The sequence below is a fragment of the Pseudopipra pipra genome, chromosome 13, assembly GCF_036250125.1.
Source record: "Pseudopipra pipra isolate bDixPip1 chromosome 13, bDixPip1.hap1, whole genome shotgun sequence".
Classification (NCBI taxonomy): Eukaryota; Metazoa; Chordata; class Aves; order Passeriformes; family Pipridae; genus Pseudopipra; species Pseudopipra pipra.
Window position 1 is genome coordinate 18,843,525 of NC_087561.1, and position 21,018 is coordinate 18,864,542.

The 21,018-nt window shown below is 46.1% G+C and overlaps 1 protein-coding gene across 4 annotated transcripts in view; it reads right to left on the minus strand.

Annotated features, from left to right (window-relative positions):
- The window catches only part of NEXMIF (neurite extension and migration factor), a 172,600-nt gene that overhangs the window by 70,672 nt on the left and 80,910 nt on the right, over nt 1-21,018 (minus strand). Inside the window, exon 1 of one of the 4 annotated variants that reach the window (XM_064670232.1) lies at nt 13,717-13,805. The exons of the other annotated variants lie outside the window; for them this stretch is intronic. The gene's annotated coding sequence lies outside the window, so the exon portion shown is untranslated. Of the gene's footprint in view, nt 1-13,716; nt 13,806-21,018 lie in introns of those variants that run through there. 4 annotated transcript variants of the gene reach the window in all.

Here is a 21,018-nt window from a genome sequence, read left to right on the forward strand (position 1 = left end):
GGGATGGAATTTATTACGATGGGAGGAGGGCAGGAATGGGACCTTGAGGTGAAGCAAAACAGCATCACCTCAGCAGGGTGGGAGCTCGGGGCACTCCCTCCTCCTGCATCACCGGTCCATGCCCACGGCACGCGGATCCATCAGCCACATCCCGGCTCTCCTTCTGCTGCAAAACCACTTGTACTTCCAAGTGCTTTTGGCCATCTGTCCATCACAGGCAGCGCTTCCCAATTTCACTGATTTCATTAACCCTAATATATTTTAAGATCTCACGCAGATTAAAAAAAAACCCAACCCACAATCAGCTTTTTTACAGGGCCTCATCTAAAGCCCATCAAGGCAAAGAGAGGCTCGTGCTGCACCCTGCGAGCTGTGGATCGAGCTCTGCTTCCACACGGAGCCAATTTATTCATCAGGAGATGGCACAGTCACTGATGCAGGGAAATCATAGAGGAGACACAGCCCGGTCCCCCCGCACATCCCAGCCCCGTCACGCTCCACGGGGGCTCTGGCAGGGTGTGTAAGGCTGGCACAGCACAGCTACACCGACACCCTGTCAGCTGGGGACAGCACAACATGCACGAAACAAAAGCTTTCCTTCTCTCTTTCCCCCCTCTTTCCCTCCAAGCCTACACAGAAGGATCAAAGTGGAGAGCTCCTTGCTCTGTCACAGGGGGAAGTGAAATTGCAGTGATTTGAATGGAACCTCAAAGCCACTCTGCGATTCAACTCAATCAGGAGAAACTTCCTCCCCAGCCCTGACGCAGCTGGTCCTCCCCTATGGAAGAGAAAATAATACTTGAACCTTGTCTCCTCTGCGAGGGGGAGAAGGCATGGGAGAGCCCTCACTGCCTCTCAATCCTTCTGAAGTCATTCCAGCTTAAAATATAATTAGGATGATCTAATACATTAATATATTAACGTTGGCAATAGCTCCTCGCCCCGATACCAGCCCGGAAAGCCTCTCGTAATCGAGACTCGCGGTCGCTCCAGGCAATGGCACGATGACAATGATGCCACCAACATACAGGTACTGACATCAGGAGGGGACTCGGATCTCTGACCTTGCAGTGGGGAAAATCCAGCAGCTGGATTGCCAGTGCTGAGTCGTGGTACCTCCAGGAGACATCGACCACCGGTGTGGTCACCCAGCACCGACACAGCACGACACCTGCGACTGCTGGCACAGCATGAGGTGTGACAGTCATTTTCTTAAAGTACAATGGGTCCTTATTTGCATTCGACCTCAACAAAAATCCCTATACTTTCATTCCCCTCCCCTTCCCTTGTTGTTTTATTTAGGAAAGTAAAACTGGATAGGAAAAAACATCTTCAAATTCAAGGAGGCTGTAAAAAAAAAAACATTCTCAGGTCCAAGGAGACCCCTGAGTCTCCCCATGGTCAGTCAGCTGTGTGGAACAAGAAACATGTTGAATGAACTGGCCTAAGTGACTCCTCCACAACTTCACAGAAAAAGACACTTTTCAATAGCTTTTATCGTCAGTGGCTTTTGCATTAAACACCTCACTGCATCTACTTATTATTGTTCCCCTGCCTAGTCTACTCAACCACAGCAAGTGTGCACCTTCTGCAAATTCCTGAAACGTGATCAACTAGGAGAAAAAAACTATTAAAACCAAGGAGGTATTGGTTAAAAAGAGGAGCTGTATTTCTCAGGGATGAGCAAGATACACTGGTAGTGAAGTACTTCCTATAATCTTCCATTACAGGGTGAAGGTTTTAATAAAAAGAAATAAAAAAAGCTCACATTTTGATCTTTTCCCAGAGCTAGACATGGTTTAATTAGCTTGATCTCATTATGTAAACTGGAGAGGAAAAAAGAACACCATTAAAGCAATATCCCACTGGCAAATGAGACAACCTTGACATCAACTACGATATTTTCTTGGAAAAGTCTCCCCCGCCTGCGATGCAGCTTCCACACCTCTTCCTCATCACCAGGTCTTCATCATCCCACCTCTTCCAGCTGCCCTCCTCAATCCGACAGCATTTCTTGGCTTCTGCTTCCCTCCAAGCAGCCTGAAAAGTGCTTTAAGGAAAAAAATCCAGCTCGATGTTGTCTCGGTTCTATTTAGCCCGAGATCATTCAGTGTGTTCTTTAGAAAAGATCAACTGGAACTAAACGCTGCCATAATATACTCCATCTGGTAAAGTACATACTTTTGTAATAACACATTCAGAATTCAATAAGAAAAGCCAGAATTACAAACAAGGTGTCCATAATGAGCCTCAATATAATTATTAAAGCAGATAAAGTAAGCCTGGGTTTCAATACAAGGAAGTTATTTGTACCTTAATGATAATGAAAAGTAAAAAGCATCTGTAATTTCCGCTGAAATGTATTTCAGAAAGTCAACTAAGTGCACGTCACTTTGTTAAGACTATTCTTATTATTGTGTTTGCACTGACAGCAAAATGCTTCTTAGTTCCAACTCCTGGGTTATATAAAAATATGATTAGAGCACTATAACAATACAACAATGGATTAATTTGCCCAAGCATTACATTTGGATCTGAAAGACTTTGATAATTTATTTTACCAACTGAAAGGTGGTTATTTTGGGATCCTGGCTCATAACTAAGTAGTTCAGTGCAGCATTTTCAATATTTTTTTTTATATTTCAGCACTGGCAACACTGTGAGGTTCCAGTGACTTCCACCTGAGCTTTTGTGCTAGTCCTACGTCAAGCCTTATCCTGGGATTTAGCCTGGGCTGCCTACTCCAAAGGGCATCACACATCCCCCAGCCTGCAAAACAACCAGACACTGATGATTTATGTGGTAAAACCACTACCCAAGTAAAAGAAAATGACATTTTTGGGGGATGCTGAACAATCTTACCTACAACAGGCAAGGAAAGCATAGAGAACTAACCAGTGTTGAACAGTGCAGTTAACAAACATGGACCAAAAGGTGTTGCCTGGAGGACAAATGATATAAAGGAAAATAATTAATAAGTCATCTGTTCAATGTCAACCAGAACCACTCTCCAGAACAGCAAGATTAGCATGAAATAATCAGAGATTATTAGCAAATTCAGGTGTTCCACCTCAAATTAGATGGGGATTAGAAAGGAGTGGAATTTGCCATTTTGAACTAAAATGGGGAGCAGAACCACATTTTTTCAACAAAGCAAAAGCCCCCAGGACCTCAGTTATTGGACTATTCAAAAAGAGAGCAGGTCTGCAGAGGCAGGAACAGCCCAAGGATGAGAAATAAAGACCAACCAGAAATGTCCAGCACTGGTGCCAGAGCACGGACAGGACAAGCACAGTCCTGACCCTGGGGTTCTTGGAGGGATTTCCCAACCTAAACGATTTGGTGAGCCCATGATCCAAAGATCATCGGATCTGACCGTTCCCCAGCGCTGCCAAAGCCACCACTAACCCGTGTCCCCAAGTGCCACATCTCCATGTCTTTTAAATACCTCCAGGGATGGGTACTCCACCACTGCCCTGGGCAGCTGTGCCAGGGCTGGACAGCCCCTACCACAAAGAAATTTTCCCCAATATCCAACCTGACCCTCCCCTGCCACACCTGGAGGCCGTTTCTCCTTGTCCTTGTCCTGTCCTGGAAGCAGAGCCCGACCCCCCCCAGTTCCCCCCTCCTGTCAGGGAGTTGCAGAGCCAGAAGGTCCCCCTTGAGCCTCCTTTTCTCCAGGCTGAGCCCCCCCAGCTCCCTCAGCTGCTCCAGCCCCTTCCCCAGCTCCATTCCCTTTCCTGGACACGCTCCAGCCCCTCCATGTCCTTCTTGGAGTGAGGGGCCCCAAAGTGACCCCAGGAATGGAGGTACCTCAGCCGTGCCCGGCACACAGAAGTGGTCACTGCCTTGGGCCTGTGGCCACACTACTGCTGATACAAGCCAAGATGCCATTGGCCTTCTTGTCATTAATTAATTGATTAATTAAAGCAATTTCCCTTTTAATTGCAGTGGCAAAGCAGAGAAAAGAAAGTGCCCAGGGAGGCTGTACTTGCTCACGCTCTCTGCTCGCAGCCAAGGCTAACTGAGATCCTAACTCAAGGCACACTGAGATCCCACAAACTGGGAGCTCATGCTGGCCTTCCATGGATTTAACCCATGACATATGGAAAACACAACTACTTCATTTCTGGATTATTGTTTCAGTAATATCCTCAGCTTTCAGGCAATGAGATTTGTTATGCAGCAAATCACCCAAATCTTGAAAGAGGCTTTTTTTTTATCCTAAGGGAGATTTTAAAGGAGTAGGAAATTTCATCTTCCTCCCTAACTCTAGTTATCTTGCAACTAACTTTTATGCTTATTTTTGGGTTTTACAGAAGTGAATTCAGTAAAATATAACATGCCACATGCCCTTTTTCACTGGAGAATTGAGTAAAACAGACTAAATCTTCCAGAAAAGGAAAATTTCCAGGAGAGGGGGAAAACTATGAGGTCAGGCTCAATGACATGACTGTTAAAAGGTGTCAGTGAAGTCTTCTGAAAGGTCTCATGCTCCAAGTTTTAATTAAAAGTCATAAAGCCTATAAATGTTCTATTCCAGGTTTTCTTACCCGAAGAGTTTAGGGCAGAAGCTCCTGGGTGAGGATTACAAACAGGACGTGCAATTGGCATCTCAAAATGGGCATCAAGAAGGATGGGTCTGAAAAACCTTGAATTTTGTGCAGTTTTGAGCAGCCTCAACTACTGTGGCTGGAATCCACACATAGTGTTTTGTATAGGGTTTGTCCCCTGCCAGCAGCAAGACTGATTTACAAGCTAGACAGTGGGATAGCACAGATTTCGGAAAGGAAGAAGAGAATAAAGGACAAATGCAGACATGTCTACACACAGAGTCATCTTAAAACTCTTCCTGCCTTGCTTTCCATGTGAAATTATGTCAGCTTCCCATTCATTACTATGAGTGCTCTTGCTGGATTTGGAGGATTGCCCAATTGCTACTGTTGCCAGAAATCCAAAACATCAGAGGGGTGATTCATCTGATGCCTTGACAGCTCGGGAGCTGGGCTGGGGTGGGGGAGGACCCAAAAAACCAAACACCAGGATGGAGTCCTCTCAAATCCTGCCAGAGCCACTGACACCACTAACACAGGCAGGGTCATCACTTCCAGCTGCCCCTGTCCTGGGCACTCCATGACCAAAGAATGGCTCTCCCAGGAGCAGCAGCAAACACACCTTTACTTTATTACTTTTGTCAGCACCTCAGGAGCTAATTGTCATAGCAGAGCAAAACTGTACTCCCATTCATTCCATAAGTATCTGAAGCCATTAGAGAGTGTCCAAAGGAGGCAACGAGGATGGGGAAGGGCCTGGATTCGAAGTCGTGTGAGGACACTGAGGGCACTTGGTGTGTTCAGCTGGAGCAGAGGAGACTGAGGGGAGACCTCAGTGCAGTTCCAACTGCCTGGGCAGGGGCAGAGGAGGGGCAGGGACTGAGCTCTGCTCTGGGGGGACCAGGGGCAGCACCCAGGGAATGGCTGGAGCTGTGCCAGGGCAGGCTCAGGTTGGATCTCAGGAAAAGGTTCTTCCCCCAGAGGCTGGTTGGGCACTGCCCAGGCTCCCCAGGGCAGTGGGCACAGCCCCAAGGCTGCCAGAGCTCCAGGAGGGTTTGGATGATCCTCTGGGGCACAGGGGGTGACTCTTGGGGATGGGACTGTGAAGGGCTGAGGGTTGAGCTCCAATATCCTTGTGGGTCCCTTCCAGCTCAGCATATTCTGGGATTCTGTGATATGAAGACAGGCTGAGAAAGTTCAGGCTGTTCAGCCTGGAGGAGAGAAGGTTGTGTGGAGACCTCACAGCACCTTCAAGTATCTGAAGAGGCTACAGAGAAGCCAGAGAGGGACCGTTCATCAGGAACTGGAGTGACAGGAGAAGGGGGAACAGATTCAGACTAAAAGAAGGGAAATTTAGGTTGGATATTAGGAAGACGTTCTTCCCTGTGAGAATGGTGAGGCCCTGGCACAGGTTGCCCAGAGAAGCTGTTGCTGCCCCATCCCTGGAAGTGTCCAAGGCCAGGTTGGACGGGGCTTGGAGCAATTTGGGACAGTGAAAAGTGTGGGGGGTGAAAGGGGGTGGAACATCTTTAAGGTCCCTTCCAAACCAAACCATTCTGTGATTCTATCCTGGCAAAGCTCTTCCACTGACACACCAGTTAAGTCTTGTTTATATGGTGCTCGCTCATCCAAAGAGTTCACAACTAGAGAACAAGGGAGGCTTTGTACCTCCTTGCTCTGCTATGTTAAAAATTGATTTAGCATAATGGTTTCAAAGAGATTAAAATCCAATTTTGTAAATCAAAGCAGGAACTGTACTGACTCACTTCTCCAGCAGCAGAAAGGAACCTGCTGAATTCTGAAAAGGACAGAGCCTCTGTTAACACACATAAAGTGATGAACCAAACAAACCCACAGTTTAATAAGCTGCATTTCACTGAATGCATCTGCTCTCCACTAAGATGGGATTTTCATCTGGAGGAGAACAGGGAGCATCCGGGTCACACACAGCTTCTCAGGTACCACTGTCCAGCTGTCCTGCTCAGTGTGGACAGCTACTCATGGCAGAAACATGAGATCCTTTCTCCTCCAAGTATTTATCATCATTCGGGATTCAGCATTGCACTATTCCCATTCTATAAATGGCTTTTAGCATTAAACTTGATTTAAAAAAAAAAAGTAAACAAACACAAATGGGCAAAATAAGATACACTGAGATAAAGCAAAAGTGCTCTTGCACACGTCCTAAGACCTCCAACCCACAAATTACCCCCTTCAAGGAAAACACATTCCCTTTAATACACTGGATATGCAGAAATAGCTGTAAAGCAAAAAAATCCACACGTTCAGATCATTTATAGTGAGTATCTTTGATGGTTACAGCATCTTTTGAAGCAAAACACAGCCATACTTGACAGAGTCTGATTCCAGGTGGGACAGAGCTGCTCGGTGCTACTGACAGCCCAGCACTCATTAGATCTTTGAAACAAATTCCACATCATTCCTTACAAGCAGCACAGAAATCCTATCACTAATTCACATATGAACAAGCAATCTGAGCTTTAAAGAGCACCCGAAGCTCTACACAGGCACAGAAGAAATTTTGCATATTCCAGCTCCTGCGGTTACATAGATGAGGTAGAGTTTGGGGGGGGTTCATTTTGTTTTCTTTTAGAAGGAGGATATTGACATTTTCCCTGGCTTGCTTTTTAATGCAACAGTTAGCCTTGTTTATGCTACTTATTTCTCACCTAAATCAAGAAGATCTCTGTGCTACTGCACGGAAATGTTTTGTGTCTCTCCACAGTTCCCAGCTCCACCAAATCTACCCTATAAAATCCCTGTGGAAAGATGAGGACTTGTCCCAGGGACATATTTAGGGAGGTCTGGAGCCACAGAAACAGAAGACATGGAGGAAGGCCTCACGTCACAGACATTATCCCAAGGAATGTTTTAAAGCTGGGAGCAATGAGAAATTAAAGGAATTCATACAGAGAACAGTGCAGGCGGGGTTGGTGAGAGGCAGCGTCAGACTCACGCTGTGCCCCGGGATGCAAAAACTGGGAAAGCCCTGGCCAAGCCCAGATCCCAGACAACCACTGTGAGATGTTTGAGAAAAAGTGGGCAAAGTTCTTCACTCATCAACACATCCTCTTTTATTCTAGTGTCCCTGGAAGCCCCCATGGCAGCCAGCCATTGCTGGCTTTGCATCCTCCTAAGCCACCTGGAAAAATCCTGCTTCCTTCTCAGCTGGCCAGTGGCACATCCCAGCACCACGGTGCTCTGCTGGCTCAGGCACCCCAGGAAGGAGCCCCCCAGGCTCTGCAGGGATGGGTCTCCCAAGCACAGCAGCTCTGCTGTGAGCCTGTGAGCCGGCACGTGCCACCAGAGCCCGTCCCCAGGAGCATGGAACCCGTCCTGGTGTGCCTCAGCCAGGGATTAGGGAAGGGGAAAAGGAAGGAAGAAATTGTTCCTCCTTCTCCCGCTGACATGTGAACCAAATACAAACATCTCTTAATTAGTAACACCCTCCAAATCCCCGGCAGCAGCAGTTTTGATGGGCATTTCATCTAATCCAGCAATTCTTTGCATGAAAAACAACCACCTTAGCCCCACTTGGAGGATTATGGATTTCGGTGGATTTCTGTGGGTGCTGAGTTAACTCCCATGGAGCACCAGTCACAGCGAGACAGTCAGCAGGTCCCCAAGGTGCAGATGAGCTGCCTCAGCTCCAGCCAGGGCTCCCAGCCCAATTCCAGGATTTCACAACCAGCAGAGAACTTGCATGATCACAACAGTACAGCCAGAAAAAAAAAAAAAAAGTCTTTTTTTCCTGAAAAACTGTGGAGGAATATTTTGGAAATGCTGCCTCAACATGCATTTGTCTCTCTTCCCCTCTCTCATCCTCATCAAGAACCTTCAGTGCACAGCAGCACCTCTCACCTCACAAGCTTTTTGTTCCATTGCTTTTATCTCAAATGAAGTTAGAAGGAAAATGGTGGGCTGTTATTTCAAGAAGAAAATTATCTTCTCACTGAGAACTCCACATCTCTCCCACCTTCCAGGCTCACAGGAAGGATCCCTCTGGGAGCCACTGGCTGCCACAGACCCAGGACACTCCGGAGATCCTGGCCCACCGCTCCTCACGGATGAGGGCCCAGGAAGAGGTACTGTACCGAGAGCTGGCCTGAAGCAAGGAATTAATGCAAATGAGAAAAATGAATATTTAAATAAAACATTTATTAAGAACAGATTAACTCTGTCAATCACTTCTCACTTTTGTTTTGCTGTGCGAGTGTTTGGAGGGGCTGCACAATAACCAGTTTCGGTTTTTCCGGGGTATATTTAGTTCTGTATTTAGAAGTGCAGCTTCCTCAAAGATTTTTTTTTTTATTTAAAAATGAAGTGCATTTCCTTGTGCAAAGGAGAACAAATTGCTACTTAAACTTTCTTCTATTGTCTATTTGCCTGCAATTTCCACCTCATTTACAGCCTTTTTGTGTCTGCCCTTTTGTTTAGTTTTTACCTTTGACACTCTCTTAATTTCTCTTCAGAGATACCTGACACCTTTACATTAAACTCACAATACGCATAATTCGGGAGTTTTTGGAGAAAGGCTGCTCAGCAGCAGCAGCTCCCAGCCAGGCTGAGAACCCTGATGTCAGTCAAGTGGGACCATTTGGAAAACCATTTCCAAAATGAATTTTTATTTCTCGTCTCCAAAGTTTGTAGGGAGAGGAAGGAGCACTGGCCCACTGTGCTGGGCTGGCACCAGCTGGACACCAGGTGCCCATCAAAGCTGCTCCACCCCTGCCCTCCTTGGCTGGACATGGGAGAGAAAATATAAGGAAAGGCTCATGGGTTGAGGTAAGGACAGGGAGAGATGACCCAGCAATCACCGTCATGGGCAAAACACACTCGACTTGGGGAAATTCACTTACTACCAATTAAATCAGGATAATGAGAAATAAAAACTAGACCTTAAAAACACCTTTCCCTCACCTCCCCCTTCTTCCCAGGCTCAACTTCACTCCTAATTTCTGTATCTCCTCGCCTGCAGTGGCGCAGGGGGACAGGGAACAGGGGCTGTGGGCAGCTCCCAGGGATCCTGCAGCTGGAGCAGGTTCCCAGCACAGCCCACACAGTGGCACCCACCCTGTCCACTGGCACAGCAAAGGAGGAGGGACATGAACCACATCTGCCCAAGCTCCAAGTCTGTGCAAAGGCACCCCTTCACCTCCATAACTCCCCCCTCCTCCTCCTCCTCCTCCTCCCAGTTGTTTCCTAAAGTGACCTTGGTGCCTCGCCACTACATCTGCCCAAGGGTCTCAATTTCTTCAGAACTGTCACAGACTGAAAGACTCAACCCATCACTAACACTGAGTGGATCCACTGGAGTGGGGATCAACCCTATCTCAGGAACAATCCCACCAGCAGAGATCCCACTCGTCTCTCCTCTGTGTCAGTTGAGCTGCATAATCACCAGCCACCGAAATCCATCCCACCGCCTCCTGCAGCCTGGCCACTCCACGGCAGGGGTGGGAGAGAATCCACCTGAGCAGGTTCTGCTTCTCAGCCATCCCTTCCCCAAGGCTCCTGTGGGTCTGCAGAGGATGTACAGCACCCATCTGCAGCTCCCTATTCAGACATGGGCACACCAAACCAAAGCATTTTGCTGCATCTTTGTCCTTTTCCATCTCAGTTCCCTTTCAATGAGTGTTCCAGTTCAGCACTGCTGATAACAATAGGGTTATAATATATTGCTGTCAGAAGAAATAACGAGAGTCTCCTCCACCTCAGCGTCTCCTGGAGCCCGTGGAAGCTGGAGTGGTACTTCACTGCATACCAGGAACAGGGCACACTCTAAATGGATATTTTGAAAAGCACTGAGCCCATCACCCCAACCCTCAGCGGATCAGTCGCTCTGCTTTTGCTAATGCTTCCATTTTGTTTGCAGAATAAAGTGAAACGGGTTTTCCCCTAAATGTTTGCTCCCTCTCTCTCTTCAAGCACTCCTTTGCTCTTGCTTTCTTCCCTCCTGATCTCAAACCACACCAGCTGTTCAGTTTTGCTCCCCAGGCAGAACAATCTGCCCATTCCCCTTTAATAAGAATAAAAGAGAGGAGGGAGGGAAACAAGCAAACAAAAAACCCCAAAACACAAAACCAAGGACAGTCAGGAACTGGCACCTCCATCGAACACACTGGCATGACAGTAACATCAAAAATAAAATCAACATGAAAACATGCATTTCCCATCTCCCGAGTCTGCAGCAGTTCATAAAATTATAGAATGTGTTGGGTAGGAAGGGACCTCAAAGATCATCCCTTTCCACCCCTGCCATGGGCAGGGACACCTTCCACCAGCCCAGGTTGCTCCAAGCCCCTCCAACCTGGCCTTGGACACTTCCAGGGATGGGGCAGCCACAGCTTCTCTGGGCAGCCTGTGCCAGGGCCTCACCACCCTCACAGGGAGGGATTTCTCCCCAGTATCCCATCTAACCCTGCCCTCTGGCAGTTTGAAGCCATTCCCCATTGTCCTGTCACTCCATGTCCTTGTCTAAAGTCTCTCTCCAGCTTTCCTTGCCTGCTCCCAACACTCAGGAGCGAGGACAAGGCCCTGTGAGCTGTTGGCAGCACAGCTCCCCCTTTCCCGGCACCTCCTCCTGCAAACGCCACCACCGGGACCGCGGAGCACCGGGTCGGAAATTCTGAGCGCTGAGATTTGATTTTCATCTACTTTGTTAAATTTCTGCTAATTGCTTTTAACGTACTTCCTCCGCCAGCGTCTTTATAGCTTAATTCCTCCTGGGCATTCCCTCCAGAGTGGTGCTAAGTACAGCAGGAAAACGCAATCTAACCACACGTTGGTGATGTAACTGCTCACAGCCTCTGGAACAAATGAACAAGGGTTGTTTTTTGGGGGGGGGATTGAGTTTTTTGTGACCAATGAACGTCATCAAAATGTGTAAATTGATGAAAACGGAGCAGAAGAAGCTGCAGTCCCATAAATACCAGGAAGCAGCCAGGCTGGATGTGATGTCATGCAGTCCAGCATTTTATAATTATTTTATAATTTTGCAATATTATAATTTCTTATTTATAGCACATTCAAAAGTACAATGGAAAGACTCTGAACTGAAATACTTGAGCTCAAGTTGGCACAGGTTGCCCAGAGAAGCTGCAGCTGCCCCATCCCTGGAAGTGTCCAAGGCCAGGTTGGACCGGGCTTGGAGCAACCTGGGACAGTGGAAGGTGTCCCTGCCCATGGCAGGGGGTGGGACTGGATGGTCTTTAGGGTCCCTTCCAACCCAAACCACTCCACAATTCTGTGAAGTTTTAATAAGATTCATCACTACCTTCCTGGTTTAGACTGAGAGAAGTTGTCACCACAAACTAAGGAACTTCACATCATTTTTGGTCGTTAGCAAACTACAACCAGCAGGAATTAATGCATTAATGCTCCTTTACTCTCCGACAAGAAGGATGTAAGATCCATAACTCCCAAACAATATTATGCATCGCACACAGTCTTCATCATTACGCATTAATAGATTTGGGAGTGAAAGTTGGAGGGGTGGTGTTACATGTCAAAATTAATTATAATGCCAATAAGCTGAAATTCAACAGGGAAGATCAGGTTGACTAAATTATTGTGTTGAGTTATCAGCACTGAAAAATCAACTGCAAGAGGCTGTAGCCTTTGGCTGCAAATCCAAAGGTAGATTGAAAAATAATGAGAAATAAAATAAAAAAAAAAATTCCCAGCCCAACCCATTGCAGAGGATTTTAAGTGATTGAGAGCAGTTCCACGTTAGGCTGAATTTATCTTTGATATAATTTGGCATCACAGCTGTTGGAGAGATCAAGTGGATCTTAACTTTTCATCACAGGCTTACTAAAATTTGGGACCAGTGGCCACAAACAATGTCAATTCAGGTAAGTCAGGCTATTTGCTTCCTTTGTGCTGTAAAGCCATGGAGGAAACTCCAGCTCTGTTTCTTAGTGTCTTTCCAGATGAGGCACCTCCACCATCCATAAGGACAATGAAAGGGAGACCATAAATTCCACCTGTGCTGAAAATGGGCCAGTTGGCAACTTTGGAATACCATGATTAATATAACATTGCTAAATCAAAACCAGAAACAAAAAAATACAAAACCCAAACAACCTCAAAACCCTACAAGCAGAACCTCCCCTGGGCCCCACAGCATTTAAGCATCCACTGTCTTCCTAAGAGCTGAGTAATAAGGAAAATGCTACTGTGTACAAGGATGAGAAAAAGCAAGGAGCACATTTAATTCCTCCAGACTGAATTAATGGTAACAATAAAATACAGTCTGAGTTAAGGCTGGACAAAAGGATTAAGGAATGAGGGAGGACTTATTTATAAACATACAAACAAAAACCTGGTTAAGAAGAAGTAGGGGAATTAATAAGAGATAAAAAGAATGATTCCAATATGGCTAAGAAGGGGAATTCCTTTATTAAATTTGTCTTCAAAAGTAAATTAAGAAAAGATGCCTGTGCTACCAGAGTGATGGCGAGTTTATAAAAATAGCTTCCACTGAAGGAGGGAAAAAGGGAGTATCTGGAGAATGCAGACAAGTGCCAAATCACTCAATCTGTGCAATTAACCAACGAAATCAAGGGTTGTTATTTGTGAAGAATTATTTTTTAAAAGGGAAATTTAGCAAATTCCTTCAAAACGTAAGTCTAATACCTAATTCTGGAAATCACTTAAATGGATGGATGCAATTAAGTTCTATTCCTAGCAAAAGAATGGGAAAAACATTCTGGAAAAAGTATCTTTTGCAGAAAGCAGCTCAGCAAGCTGCAAGTAGAGCCTTGCAGAGAACGCCTTGTTAGGCACAGTCAATTTGTTAGCAAAAACTATTTATTTAGGGAAAAGAAGAAAGGAAATGCCACGTGGATTAAAGGAGCATTTCACAGAGTCAATCCTAAAATTAAAAGCAATAATCCTGCAAAAATCTGAGCAGCCTCGATTCTCCCAACTTTAGAAGGGATTAGGATTTAGCACCTGCAAGGCCAACTGGAAACAAAGGAGTTGGGTGAAACAGCCAAGGAATCATGTGGATCTGTGTTAGATTTAATTTTAACAGCTTTGTTAATGGTGTAGGAGAGGAAAGAATGCAGTTTATTAAGTTTCATTTACTATGTAGTGAAATGTTTAGCAGGACTTGACAGGAAAAATCAACACATACAAAGGAAGTATTGCTTTGATGGACTGGGACATCATAAATTCGGGAAGGCGCCTCACTTCACTCAGGATCACCTTGTCAACAGCATTCAAAGAAGAAATGTCCCTGTCCTCTGCAGGAGGCCTTCCCAAATCTGCCAGATCTGAAAGGAGATGTAAAAATCAGAGGAAGATTTTTCCATTTGGAAAAAATAAAACCGATGCTGAAGTGATTGATCACCAAACCACAGCCATGCTCCCAGAGGGAGCTGCTGGGAATGCATACATGAAACAGGGACCTGGGAAGGCACAGGGCAAGCAGCTCGAGATGACATTGCAGAAGGATGTGGCAGCTAAAAGGACAGTTTGGTTTCAGAGACAGAACACGCAGAAACACGTATCACAAAGCAGGATGTTCCTGTCTCCTCTCTCCAGATGTAATTAATCCATAAATGGAATAATGTATTCACTTCTGGACACCTCATTACCAGAAAGACATTGACAAATTGAGCAGAGTACAAAGAAAACAACAAAAATGTTTTTAAGGGTTTGAAAGGAAAGATTTCTATGGGCAGATCAAAAGATTTGAAGACGTCCAGCTCTGAGCAAGCACAGCTTAGTCAGACAAGATGTGTATCGATATGTGTTTGAAAGGTGTAAACATCAAGCAGAAAAACCAGCATGGGGGGCTATTAGGAGGAAAAATGGAATCAAATTATAAAAAAGGAAAACTTAAGATGAAAATCTTGTTGCCCTATTAGTCAGTCTCGAGGGATGCAGTCAAGGTTTGTGAGAACCAGAGTGGACAAACCTTAATAACTGCACAGCTTGGATAACTGCACACCAGGCACTGGGGTTGGGAACCTGCACTGCTGATCTCTGACAGCTGCTTCTCCTCTTATGTTAGGTACTGATATAAAATCCAGCTGTAGATTTTCACATAAGTACCTTATTTAAGGATCTGCACCAACATAGTAAAACAAAGAAAAGGTGTATTTGCATTGCTCCCCCAAACCAGATGAAAACTAAAGGACTCATTCCTTTACACTGCGAAGACAGATGAAATGGGGGAAAAATTGTGTTAGACCTGCTTTAAACAACCCAAACTGCTCTTACACTCACCCCTGCCAGTGCCACAAACATTTCCCAAACAAACACTGTCTTCAAGTCCATCAGATTTTGCCCAAGGAAATCCTGCCAGGTCAGATTAAGCCTTTGTATCACAACATGTTCAATATCAACATATTCCTCCTCTTCTGCTCACCACACAGTGTACCACCTGATTGAAATCAACCTTATATTGAAAGAAGATAATTAAAAAATTACATTAGGCCAGATGCAAGCCTACAGCATCTTTTAATGACTCCTGTCAGTAAAGTCAGATGGACACTTGGTAGCTGTGCCCCAACCAGCAGGATGAAGGACTAAACCACGAAATTTTCTTTAAGGAAGGGTCTTTCAGAGTGGTGAGCAGGGGAAAAAAACCCAAACCAAAACATAAATAAAATATCCAACTTGATAGGAAGACCCATACCAAGAAAGCCTAATGTCATCCTCCCCTCTCTGCTCCAGCAACAACTCTCACCCAGGCAATACCCTCCCATCACCAAATTGTGCTGCCAGGCTGTCCTTGGCATGTGTTTCTGCAGTCAAGAGCACTGACAACATGATATGTGTTCCTCCTCCCTAAAGGATGACAGACACCAGCTCCTCATCCAACCTGCAAACCTGAGAACCAGGATCCTGGACTAAACCAAGCCTCAGACAGACATGGAGCCATAAAACACCTCTTACTTCCTATTTCCCTTTTTTTGTATTCCTAGGAACTTCAACAAAAGGTTGAACTGTAAAAGAAGAAAAATCTGCACGACAGGTCATGTAATGGCTCTCTCTGGTGCCTGCACAGGGCTGTGTTCACAGCTTGGTGATGTGTCTCAGCCTGGGTCACTGCACACTCAGTGCCCAGGGTGTCTCTCTTTTTCTCCAAACATTCTGAAGGAGAACAAGAGGAACCTCTGCACAGATCAGCAGCGGGTGCTGCCCAGGCACTGCCTCATTACCATGACAAAGGGAGGTCTGAACATCCCTCAGCAAACCAAGGCTCCCTTCTCGAATCCCACTGAAAACCTGGCAGTGAGCATCTCCAGCTCCTGATATCCTGTTTACTCAGGCAGAGGAACAGCAGCAAATACATTTAGGACCCTTCGCAGTTTCTCATGGAACTGTCTTTTCATCTCCAGGATTCTCCCAGCACTGCCATAGTCCCGTGTCTGCAGTCCCTGTGGTAGCTCACAATAAGGACATGAACTTCTTCATCAATTTTGCCCTTCCCAAAACACTACAAGGAGAGCTGGCAAGATTTTACCACGTGAAAATGTCAATGTTTGTTGCTTGCTGAGGCAAGATTTACAGCGAGCCTGAGCCAAGCAGCTTGTTTCACACCTTCAAATTTAAGGGGAACAGTGTTCTCCTCTGGAAAGCACGTCCCAGACGCTGCAATAACACAGACACAGATATGTCAATCACCACAGATGCATAGCTGTGAAAGCTTCCAGAGGAAAGCATTTAGCTCCCAACACAGAATGATCAACTGAACACCCCACCACGCTGTTCCCTGCACCATCCCTGTCCAGGACTGCCCCAAAACCCAGCCTGTAAAGAACAGCAAGGGAAACAGGACACAATGGAGTGAGAACAGTGCAACAGAGAAGACAGTCCTGAAAAAGAAGAGGATTTTGGTAGCTGTATTATGACACCATGGGCTAATCTGCACTGAAAACATGGACATTCTACTAACCTAAAGACAGAGCCCAACCTAAAGACAGAGCCAGCAAGAATCAAGTGCTGTGGTTGGCAGGAAAACTCAGGGAGCCTTTGGAGGGCATATTCCTGCTGAAGTGAGAACAGATCTGCATTATCTTTGTTGGGAAGGTAACACCACGTGAGATGATCATGCTTAAGTGGCCGCTGTCCTGAGCCTCAGGGGTTTTGTGGGTTGGATGAGTCTGGTTAAACTGCATCAATCTGCAGCCAACAGGCAGGCACTGCAGTTCTGACTGTCCCTCCAGCCCTGAAGTCGAGGCAGGTTCTTTCAGCTGGGCTAATTTGGAAGAAACTTCAGCCAACACCTTCAAACCTCTAGACTCACAAAGTAGGATCTGCACCAAATGGGATTTCAGCAGGAAAGCAAACACACGGATCCTGAGGCTGAAGATCTCCACAGCCATGTCCAGCTGTGCTTCAGAAGGTCCCATGGCCTCTCTGGACACCCAACTGCCTAAAGTTTTGCCTCCTGTCAAACAGGTTCCACAGAGACATTCCTGAGCTGGAAAAGGCTCCGTTACACATGATACATGTGCTTCTTGCCAGAGTTATTTCAGGATCCTACAAGACCCTCCACCTGGGTGAAGGAGGATTTTGCAGGGGGTTTCTGTGACTGGGTCTGGGTACCCACAGAGTGGGCAGGCAGCCCTGGATGCTGCTCTCCTTGGATGCTCCTCTCCCAGCTCGGCTGAGCCCAGCAGGGGCAGGTACCTGCTGTCACAGTCAGGCTGGGGGTGACACCACCACCACCGGCAAGGTCTTGTCTCCTGAGGCTGCTTCTCACCCCCAGCCAGGCTCGTGCCTCCATGTGAACACAGCCAACATCCTGACAAGTACAACAAGTCTGCCCCAGCTGCTAACAAGACTCTTACTGCTTTTATTTTATTTTTCTAGATGTTCTGCACAGCACAACCAAGTTTTGCTGTATAAACTGTAGGTGCTAGAAAACAAGGTGTTGAAATGACTTTGATTACACTGAAAGAATATCCTACTGTGTCCTTAGGGAAAGGAGAGAGCAGAGAAAACACATTTTAAAAAAAATTGTACTGGCTCCTGTGTAAACCTACTCCTACACTGGGGCAATGTTTAAAAGAAAAAAAAACACTTTTGTGCAAGTTCACAGAGGAAGAAGGTGACTCCAGTGAGCAGCTTCGCTCTCCTACTCAACAGATCACCAGCAAAGCCACAGAAAAGGATCATGGAATGGTTTAGGTTGGAAGGGACCTTAATCTCATCCCACCCCTGCCACAGGCAGGGACACCTCCCACTAGCCCAGGCTGCTCCAAACCCTGTCCCACCTGGCCTTGGACACTTCCAGGGATGGGGCAGCCACGGCTTCTCCGGGCAACCTGTGCCAGTGCCAGGCCCAAGGCAGAGCTGAGCTGTGCAGGGATGCCCTGCAGATGGAGCGACCCGGGATGTGGAAGGAGGAACATGAAATCCAGGCTGCGGCTGTGCAGCCACTCACCCCCCACGTAACTCAAGCTGCCATGGGAAGAGGCCATTTCAGTTGATTTATTTTGTTCAACATATCTGAACATTTTGGTTTTGAGTTCTTAATAAATTTTTGCCCTAAATTTCTCCTGGAGCTTCACCAGCTCCGCTTACAGCAGTGCTTGTCACCCCATCGGGAAAAGACAGCAGGCATGGATTAATTTTTGAGGAAAGCTGCTTTCATGCCAATGCACTTGGCAATAGAGAATACAAGAAGAGCTATCCCAAAAATGCAGTATTTATGAGAGGAGTGGTTTCTAAAATTGTTTTCACTATGGATACCAAGAAACGCCACCTGATTTCTGACTCCCCTCTCCTGCACATGTTTATTTTTAAGGTGACTTGAGCATCTATTGCACAGACTTCCAATTCAAAGCAAAGCAGTTCCAGCTGGACATCCAGGATGACCCGTTTCCAAAAGTCACTGAGGAGAGTTTGCAAATGGAAACTGCACTTTTATACCTACAGAAAAAAATAAAACGTTGCCTGCAGAAACAGAGAGATTCTCTCAGTGTGGTTGTGATTCTAAGATTTAATTATCTCAGCCCAGAACTGCAGGTATCAATGCTTCAGAGATAAAGAACAAACAAGGCAATTATTCCCAGAAGTCCTCCTTTTTCCCCTCTAACAATCGCCAGGGTTACAAACATGCCAAGGTCAAAGAATGTGTAATAAAGAAATTTATTTCCAATTGGAATGCACAGAAACCTTGCACTATAATGGTGGAAGAGCAGTGGTGTGAAACTCAGCAGCACTGAGATTAATGCATGGCTAAAGATCATAAGGACTAGCACGGAGCCGTGTCTGAAATGACAAGGAATAAAATTAACAAGCATCTTTCCAACCAACTCCAACTCCTTCCCCCTCCAGTTTCCCGCTGAGCCTGGAGCTGTGCTGTCCATTAGCCATGTTCTGTGTGTGCCAAAGATGGCTCCAGGCTGTGCAGGGATGCTCTGGGTGGGAACCTCTCAGAGTTCCTCCTCCCCAGTATGAACAGATCGGATCAGGGAGCAGAGAAAGGAAAGCCCTATATGGTGGCAGCCTCAGAAGCTCCTAAAAGCAACACAGAACAGGACTGAAACACCTTGTTCAATTCCCTGCACTTATTCTTCAACTGTCTGCGTTATCCTAGGACTCCACAGGGAATATTTGTGGGCACCCACCCCAGCAGCACAGACTGGAGACAGGCACTCCACGAGCAGGGGAAGCATCAGGCAGCAACTCAACCCCTGCTGGTCCTTTACATGGACAACACAGGCACGTGACTGTAACGAGGGCAATGACACACAAGGTACGCTTTGTCATTTCAAATTGCTTTAAAAGGATGTTGTTTATCTATTAAAACAAAAAGCCCAACTACACTGAGACTAAAAGTACCCATGCCCTACTCCAACACAGCAAAGCCTCCAGCATCTTATTTTTCTGCAACACCAAATCACAATATTTTCAGATACAAAGGCAGTAAAAGTGTAATTTGGTCTAAAAAAGGGGGAATACCTTACATGTTCCAGTGGCCTGAAACCTACAGCCATATCACTGCACTACAGCAAATTGTTCATTGCTTACAGCCCAAACTAAACTGAAAGTGAAAATAATGATTTCAACAGTTTCAAGTTTTATACTTTGGACTTCTTAAAAACCCTGCAAAAATAATACAATTTTTCTTTCAAATGGATACGTTTCCTTGCTTTCAGCTTGCAACACTGTTTGAGTCAGACTTTCCAGCTGGTTTCCTCTCCCTCTCAGCCAGAGCCTAAACAAGAAAGCTTTTGCCATCGAAGTTATACATTTGAGAATTTTTTGAAAATAGCAAAACTGTTCATATACAATTTTATGCAAAATATGCATATATAGAAAAATGAACATGGACCATACTTATAACAACTTTTCAGCAGGAGTATCTCCTCTGTGCTGGCACTGCTGAGGCACCCTGAATGTGGGGTCAGCTCTGGGCCCCTCGCTCCAAGAAGGACATTGAGGGCCTGGAGCGTGTGCAGGGAAGGGAATGGAGCTGGAGCACCAGGAACAGCTGAGGGAGCTGGGGGGGTTCAGCCTGGAGAAAAGGAGGCTCAGGGGGGACCTTCTGGCTCTGCAACTCCCTGACAGGAGGGGGGAGCCAGGGGGGGTCGGGCTCTGCTCCCAGGGAACAAGGGACAAGATAAGAGGAAATGGCATGGGGAGGTTTAGGTTGGATATTAGGGAAAATTTCTTCACTGAGAGGGTTGTCCAACCCTAGCACAGCTGCTCAGGACGGGGGGGAGTCCCCACCCCTGCAGGGGTTTAAAAGTCGTACAGATGTGGCACCTGGGGACACAGGTTAGTGGTGGCCCTGGCAGTGCCAAGGGAATGGTTGGACTTGACGATCTTAAAGATCTTTTCCAATCTAAATGATTCCATGATTCTATGTTAAAACACATTATACATTATTTTAAACATTCAACCCCCAAATCAGATGAGCACAACCCACTTTGTTGTGTGGATGGGCATTCAGTCATTCACCAAAAACAGTGCAGAATTGCACCGTCAGGACTCAAACACAGATATTCGAGCAACCAGTCCTTCCAGCCTCCCTGAAACAATGACACTGGACCTGACACTACACAAAATCCCAAGCACTTTTGCTTTCCTTTGCTAGAGATGTTCTGCTGGGCTGAGTCCCTCTGGCTGGTTGGATGTAAACGACAGGAAAAGCGCGGGTGGGCTCATTTGGACTTGGCTGTGTGCATTACAACTTGCTCACTGGCACATGCACAGTCTCTATGCCATGTTCTCAACTTTTTTAAAAATTGAAAAGTCTGAATTTCTTGCAAAAAATTCCACCCATTGACTGCTCTGTGTTTGGCAGGGAAGGCAAAAGGAATAAATAGAGGATGCAGCATTTAGGCTGGAGAAAAAAAATAGTATCTTCGTTCCAAATAATAACTTTACTAGAATATTATTGCAAATTAAACTCACACAAAATTAAGCAGTAGTTACAAGTGTTTGAACTTTGCCAGTCTCTCCCAGCAGC